This window comes from Salvelinus sp. IW2-2015, unplaced genomic scaffold (assembly GCF_002910315.2).
Source record: "Salvelinus sp. IW2-2015 unplaced genomic scaffold, ASM291031v2 Un_scaffold2318, whole genome shotgun sequence".
Lineage (NCBI taxonomy): Eukaryota > Metazoa > Chordata > Actinopteri > Salmoniformes > Salmonidae > Salvelinus > Salvelinus sp. IW2-2015.
The window spans coordinates 101,694-109,549 of NW_019943644.1; the positions used below are offsets into that span (position 1 = coordinate 101,694).

At 41.8% G+C, this 7,856-nt stretch overlaps 1 long non-coding RNA gene across 1 annotated transcript; it reads right to left on the reverse strand.

The window, feature by feature from the left end:
- Window positions 1–2,633: 2,633 nt before the first annotated feature.
- On the reverse strand, window positions 2,634–5,572 carry LOC139025156 (uncharacterized). The gene is made up of 3 exons (XR_011476603.1): window positions 5,527–5,572; window positions 3,088–3,165; window positions 2,634–2,885 (listed from the first exon to the last, which is right to left on the reverse strand). It is a non-coding gene; the product is annotated as an uncharacterized lncRNA (long non-coding RNA).
- Between the last annotated feature and the right edge of the window lie 2,284 nt (window positions 5,573–7,856).

The following is a 7,856-nucleotide window of genomic DNA, read 5'->3' on the forward strand; positions in this document are numbered from 1 at the left end:
AGCGAACTGTAACACCCTTTTTTTCAATTTTCGCCAAAAATGACATAACAAATCTAACTGCCTGTAGCTCAGGACCTGAAGCAAGGATATGCATATTCTTCGTACCATTTGAAAGGAAACGCTTTGAGGTTTGTGGAAATGTGAATTGAATGTAGGAGAATATAACACAATAGATCTGGTAGAGAAAAAACAAAGAAAAAAACTAGCGTTTTTTTTTATCACCAGCTTTGAAATGCAACAGAAAGGTTCCAAATCTAGCCCTCACTCTGGTTGTAATTCCGATGGTGTCCACAAGATGGCAGCAGTGTATGTGCAACGTTTCAGATGGATAACTTGAAGTATGAGCAAACTACATGACCTTTAGTGTGAAGTCACCCAGGTACATTTGGGCAAATCGTGAAGGAGACATTTACATTCCATTACATTTTTCTGCAAGAATATCGTCTGTATACTTTGATTTAGCTTTTCCAGTATTAGTAGCCATATTATAAGTTCAACAGTTGCAAAACACCCAGTTTTCATAACTTCATAACTCTCCATATTCTTATGATTTTTGTCCAAAAGGAAAATGATTGCTGTCGCACAAGGTTAGCAGCAACATTTTGCGACAGATACTGGTTTCCGCATACTCCCGTAAAGCCCAGCTCATTGGCTATCTAGCTAGCTTTGTTTGACCCCGATTGGTTACAGTCAATCAAGTGAAGATCGCCCGCACAATCGGCATGCGTGAAGGAGCCGCTCTCTGACCAAATGTGGTGTCCTATAGGATATACTACACTCCTAATTATACAGTGAAGTCTGGTTACATTCTAGGATCTCTGAGGAATAAATCTGAACGTGATTTGACTGATTGAAACAATGTTTGGGGTTAGATTTTCACATATTCCTTTCTTTGCAAATTGAATAAAAGGAAATACAAAATCGATCGTGCATGACATTTACATTACATTTACATTTACATTTACATTTAAGCCATTTAGCAACGCTCTTATCCAGAGCGACTTACAATTGGAAATTCATACATATTCATTCTGGTCCCCCCGTGGGAATGAACCCACAACCCTGGCGTTGCAAGCGCCATGCTCTACCAACTGAGCCACACGGGACCACGTGTGCTCAGTTGGTAGATGACCTTTTAGGATATGAAAAATGATTTTATCTAACAAAACGACACTTCATGTTATGTCTGGGACCCTTTGGATGATAAATCAGAGCAAGATTTCAGATGTAAGTGTAACAGTTTAACTTAATCTGTCCCCTCGCCCCGACCCGGCCGCGAACCAGGGACCCTCTGCACACATCAACAACAGTCACCCACGAAGCATCGTAACCCATCGCTCCACAAAAGCCGTGGCCCTTGCAGAGCAAGGGGAACCACTACTTCAAGGTCACAGAGCAAGTGACTTCACCGATTGAAAGGCTATTAGCGCGCACCACCGCTAACTAGCTAGCCATTTCACATCGGTTACATAAGTACACATTTCACCTTCAGAGGTGAATTTATCAAACCGATTGCGGCGAAAAAAGTGTTTTGTTAGGAGCTCTCCTCAAACAGTAGCATGGCATTTTTTCACAGTAATACCTACTGTAAATTGGACAGTGCAGTTATATTAACAAGAATTTTAAGCTTTCAGCCGATATAAGACACTTATGTACCGATATTAGTTTTTTTCTCTCAAATCTGCAATCGTGACACACGGTGCTGCAAGATTTTACATAAAAGTTGCATATCACGGGGGCTATTCGATGCTATGCAGAACGCCACAGGATGTTTTTGTGCTGGTCAAGGGTAGTCAAGTCTGGAGAGAATCAAGGGCTATATCTGTTCCTGGTTCTACATTTCTTGAATGGGGAATGCTTATTTAAGATGGTGAGGAAGGCACTTTTAAAGAATAACCAGGCATCCTCTACTGACGGGATGATGTCAATATCCTTCCAGGATACCAGGCCAGGTCGATTAGAAAGGTCTGCTCGCTGAAGTGTTTTAGGGAGCGTTTGACAGTGATGAGGTGTGGTCGTTTGACCGCAGAGCCATTACGGATGGAGGCAATGAGGCAGTGATCGCTGAGATCTTGGTTGAAAGCCTATCCTAGAAAGAAGCTGATTAAATCTGACCTACCTTATACAGATAATAATATTTATATTTCATAAAAACAAATCCTGACAATTTTCAGACCTAAATCGACAGTAAAGAATTGCTATACATAGGAATAAACATGTTCAGTTATACACTGATGATACAATGTCCTATACATCAGGTTCAAATATTTTGCAGATACAAGCAACTCTCCAAGATGATTTTAACACTTTTAAAATGGGTTCTTACAAACAATTAGGTTTCAAATCAAACAAAGTCCTATATCATGTTGTTAGGTACACGGTAAAGAAACAAACTCCACAGCTAGACATTTCTAAAGTCATGCAAGTGATGGAACAATGCTTGAAAGTGTTGATTGTTTGAAATATCTGAGTTTGAGGATAGATTCTGAATAATCTTTTGGAAAGCATATTGATTATATTACAAAAGCAATTACTTATAAGCTTGGGTTACTATACGGGATCTAAGCATTGTTTTACTTTATCCATTAGAAAGACCTTAGTAAACCAACTATTCTAGAACATGGTGGCGTCTCTCAGGTCTGTGATTCTCAGGGTGTGGCCATTCTTCTTATCGCTATGGTACATCACACGACCTATGTAGTCTGGGTCATCACTCAGACTCACAGGATTCCCCCCAGCATCATTTTTAGRGAACCACAAGGTTGTTGTGACTATGTAACCACTGGGATATGTGWAAGAGCAGYACAGATCCACTGTTGACCCCTTCAAGGTACAGATKCTCTGAGTGGTGTATTTCACTCTCCAGCCATCCTGACCCAGTACCACTGAAACATTCACACAACACAAGGGCATTACCTACTGGCTTGCACTAACAGCAGGGTTTGTCCACACTTTGTGTCTGTAGTTGCTGAGTTGAGTGTGAATGGAAAAAGACGACAACACTGAACACACCAGAGTAACATTAAGATCTGTATTCTTTTAGAAATGTCTAAGGATTCTATAATACATTTATGAATAATAACATACCTGTRAAAGACCAGAGAAAGACCACCAACACACCTCCTGCTGTTCTCAAGGCCATTGTTGSATCTCCCACCCTGCAGTCTTAGAAACATAAACAACAACTCACTCTATAGCTGGTGAATAACTCCACCTGATACATTGAAGTAGAAACTGTAAAMMGGGTACAGGGCCTCATTACTGAAAATGAACCAGGCTCACATTGTGTTGTGTTGTATTGTGCTACAGATGTAGGATCTTAACTTGATCACTATTTTGTTCCAGATAATTTTCCTACTCAGCAGGAAATGCAAACTTGTAGTGCATTCAAGGTTTAAAAAGGCTTCTAAAGTTATTAACTTCCTATTTAAAATGTCAGACTTTATTTTCTCCAACAAAAACTGTCAGCCACCACATTAATTAAAATATACATAATAATTAACTTTTCCTGTTGCTGAAGGACTATTTTTAAGATCCTTCCTCTGTATATGGTTGTGTGTGTGAATACTATCTGTCTATTGCACTATGGATCAACATCATCAATAACAACAACTACAGAAGTACTGTAAACACATATTTCTACATTGATTGTTTCTGAAGCTGTTTTATTTCCAGAACCCCAAATATAGGAGGATAAATTTTCAATCCTCTACGGTCCGTCAAGCTTACAGCAGCCTAAAGACTGACCACCAGGTTCAATGATAGCTCCTATCCCCAAGCTGTGAGGCTAAACAGCAAGAACACACACACCTTTTATATAATATTGATTTAGACTGGGGGCACTGATCCTAGATCAATCCTGTGTCACACCCTGATCTGTTTCACCTGTCTTTGTTGCTTGTCTCCACCCCCCTCCAGGTGACTGCCATTTTCTCAATTATTCCCTGTGCATTTATACCTGTGTTTTCTGTCAGTCTGTTGCCAGTTCGTCTTGTCTTGTCAAGCATACCAGTGTGTTTTTCCCTGTTCTCTCTGGTCCCTGTTTCCGAACTACTCTGCCTGCCCTGACCCTGAGCCTTGCTGCCGTCCTGTACCTATCTGACTCTGACCCGGTTTCGAACCTTTGCCTGGGCTTCGGCAGTGTGGGAACAACAGTATGCCATGTGCTTCAGTCATGAGGAGTTTGTGGCTGAGGTGAAAAAGGGATTTGATTCTCCGTTATCTGGMAGAGAGGCTGCCWGGAAGTTACTCCAGCTTCGTCAAGAATCCCMCAGTGTGGCAGACTYTGCAGTTGATATCAGCTCGTTGGCTGCCGATAMTACCWAMAACCCGAAATCCCTCTTCGAAYCGTTCCTTCACGGATTATCGGAGGAGGTGAAAGACAAGCTCGCTGCCCTGGAGCTGCTTACGGATCTCGACTCGCTCATCGCCTTYACCATCCGGATCTATGGGTYGCTACAGGAACGTAGGAGGGAGAGGAGGTCTGATTCCGATCCCACTCTCTCGCTCAAGGATCCCACCTCGTCTTCGAGGAATCCCGGAAGTCCRCGGCATCTACGTTCCCGAGAGAATCCGAGGTTACCTGGGTTCCCCCGAGAGTCTCCGAAGTCTGCCGACGTGCCTCTCCTGGAGCCGATGCAACMCGGCAGAGCTAGATTGTCTCCAGCCGAACGTTTACACAGACTTAACACCAAGAGTTGTCTGTATTGCTGGACTACYMGTCATTACGTGTCTTTAAAGGCCAGGCTCATCAGTAGGTACGAGTACTCTGGTGGGCCATACGGAGAGTTTTCCTTCTCCCCTTACTCGTACCCATCTCCATGCCACCCTGCTGTGGGACAACCAGTCAACATCTCTCCGGGTACTCATTGACTCTGGGGCCGATGAGAGTTTAATTGACACTACCCTGGTGTCAGAGCTGAGTTTCCCCACTAAGCTCCTCTCCATTCCCATGGTTGTCAGAGCGCTAGATGGACGCTCCAGGTGTCACTCATTTTCCCCATTTCCCCCTGAGCATTTATACCTGTGTTTTCAGTTTGTCTGTTGCCAGTTCAACTTGTCTCGTCAAGCCTACCAGTGTGTTTTTTCCATACTCCTGTTCTCTCTAGTCTGTTTTCTAGTTTTCCCGGTTCCGACCTACTCTGCCTGCCGTGAACCGAGCCTGCCTGCCGCCCTGTACCTATCTAAATCGGGCCTGGTTACGAACCTCTGCCTGTCCCCGACCTGCCCTTTCCCTGCCTCCTGTGGTTTTAATAAACTACTCTGTARATTTAACCTTCCYTTTCCTGTGTCTGCATCTGGGTCATATCCTGAGTCGTGTTACACTGAGYGGCAATGAGATACATTAGGGKCAATATTCATAAAGTAACAACCAAAGCACAGCTCAAAACATAACAAGAAGTAAAATGTTACATTACCCTCAAGTATATATCAGATAAAATAAAGGTTAAATAAAAAAGTATGTGACTTATGACTAAAAAATAGTAACCAAAAACGATAGTTCAAGATATTGTCAACAGTACTTACACAGTGAAGTGAAGGGGTCTTGTACAGTGAGTCAACTGACTGGAAGTGTGTGGAAACAAGAAGTAGGTAGCAGTAAATGTGAACTRTGTGGTTGATACATATTTAAAGTAGTCAGGTGGGCACAAATAGCTGATGCAGAACTTCATTTCCTTCCTCTTTAAGTCATTAACATGCATGAGGACCAGACTAGCACACAAAGGGGAGGTCACTGTATTTCAATAGAAAATGTACAACAGACTGCATATCTAGTTGCCTTTCTCCATTTGAGGATGACCAATATGTGGCACATTTCCAATGTATTCTATTGAATACTGTACACACAGAATCATGTAAACATGTTTTTGCTGTAGCCTACTATTTAGCATGTTTATCATATCTTAGAATGTGTTTCCTTGATGTCATTCATTCTATTCCACAAACCCATTCAATTAAATGGGCAAGATTTTGACCCTTTCCAATGTATTCCATTGACTATGTAGAGAATCATGTTATGTGTCGAGCCCCAGTAAGACAAGATGTCTCCATTGGGGCCGGCTAATGAGGATCCTATTAAATCAAAATCAAATCATGTAAACAATGTGTTGACTGTAGCCTACMATMTGGAATGTTTATKATATKTTAGAATYTGTTWAKTATAGRCTACTATTTAGAATATTTAMAATATCTTAGAATGTGTTTAATAACCTACTATTTAGAATGCTTATTGTAACGATTTTCCTCCTCATCGTCTGAAGAGGAGTAAGAGATGTCGGACCAATACGCAGCGTGGTAAGTGTCCATATTCAATTTAATCACTGAACACTAAGATTACAAAAATAATAATGTGAATGATAGAAAACGAAACAGTCCCGTATGATGAAAACACAGACATAGGATACAATCACCCACAACACACAATGACAAACAGGCTACCTAAATATGGCTCCCAATCAGAGACAACGACTGACACCTGCCTCTGATTGAGAACCATATTAGGCCAAACACATAGAAACAGACAACCTAGACATACAACATAGAATGCCCACCCACATCACACCCTGACCAAACAAAACATAGAAACATACAAAGCAAACTATGGTCAGGGCGTGACAGTTTATATAATATATTAGAATGTGTTTACTATAGTCTACTATTTAGAATGTTTATAATATATTAGAATGTGTTGCCTTGTCCCTCTGAGTTCTACATGGAAAAGGTCAAAGTTCTATATTTGTATTATTATTTATCTAAGCCTTATTTTACCAGGTAAGTTGACTGAAAACACATTCTCGATTACAGCAACAACATTGGGAATAGTTCAAAAGACAGAGGAAGGAGGACGAATGAGCCAATTAAAAGCAGGGGATAGTTAACTGGCCATGAAGGACAGATTGGGCATTTTATCTAGGACACCASGGTTAACACCTCTACTCTTACAATAKATTCTATAGGATATTTTGTGAACACAGAGAGTCAGGACAGAGAGTCAGGACACCCATTTAACATTCCATCCAAAAGATAAGAATMGCGCTGGAGGGGATGGCTGCTGTTTTATTGGCTCTGAACCAACCAAGCTATTTTGTTAGTTTTTTTAGCATTTTTTGTAACTTATTTTGCACATAACCTTCTCTTATGACCAAAAAGAGCTTCTGGACATCCGAACAGTGATTATTCACATGGAAGTTGACAAATAATGTTTCTTTAATGAGTCGGACGAGTGGGATTTACTCCAGACACCCGAACAGTATATGTGCATCGATGACTTCGTCCCCACAGTGACTGTACGTACACACCCCAACCAGCTGCCATGATTACAGGCAGCATCCACACTGAGCTAAAGGGTAGAGCTGCCTCTTTCAAGGAGCGGGAAACMTATAAGAAATCACGCTACGTARTCCGACGAACCATCAAACAGGCAAAGCATCAATACAGGACTAAGATCAAATCGTACTACACCGGCTCCGAAGCTAGTCGGATGTGGCAGGGCTTGCAAACTATTACAGACTACAAAGGGAAGAACAGCAGAGAGCTGCCCAGTGACACAAGCCTACCAGAGAGCTCAATAACTTCTCTGCTCGCATCGAGGCAAGTAACACTGAAATATGCATGAGAGCATCAGCTGTTCCGGACGACTGTGCYATCACGCTCTCCGCAGCCGATTTGAGTAAGACCTTAAAACAGGTCAACATTCACAAGGTRGCAGGGCCAGACGGATTACCAGGACGTGTACTCTGAGCATAAGATGACGAACTAGCAAGTGTCTTCACTGACATTTTCAACCTCTCCATGTCTGAGCCTGTAATACCAACATGTTTCAAGCAGACCACCATAGTTCCTGTGCCGTTGAAAAC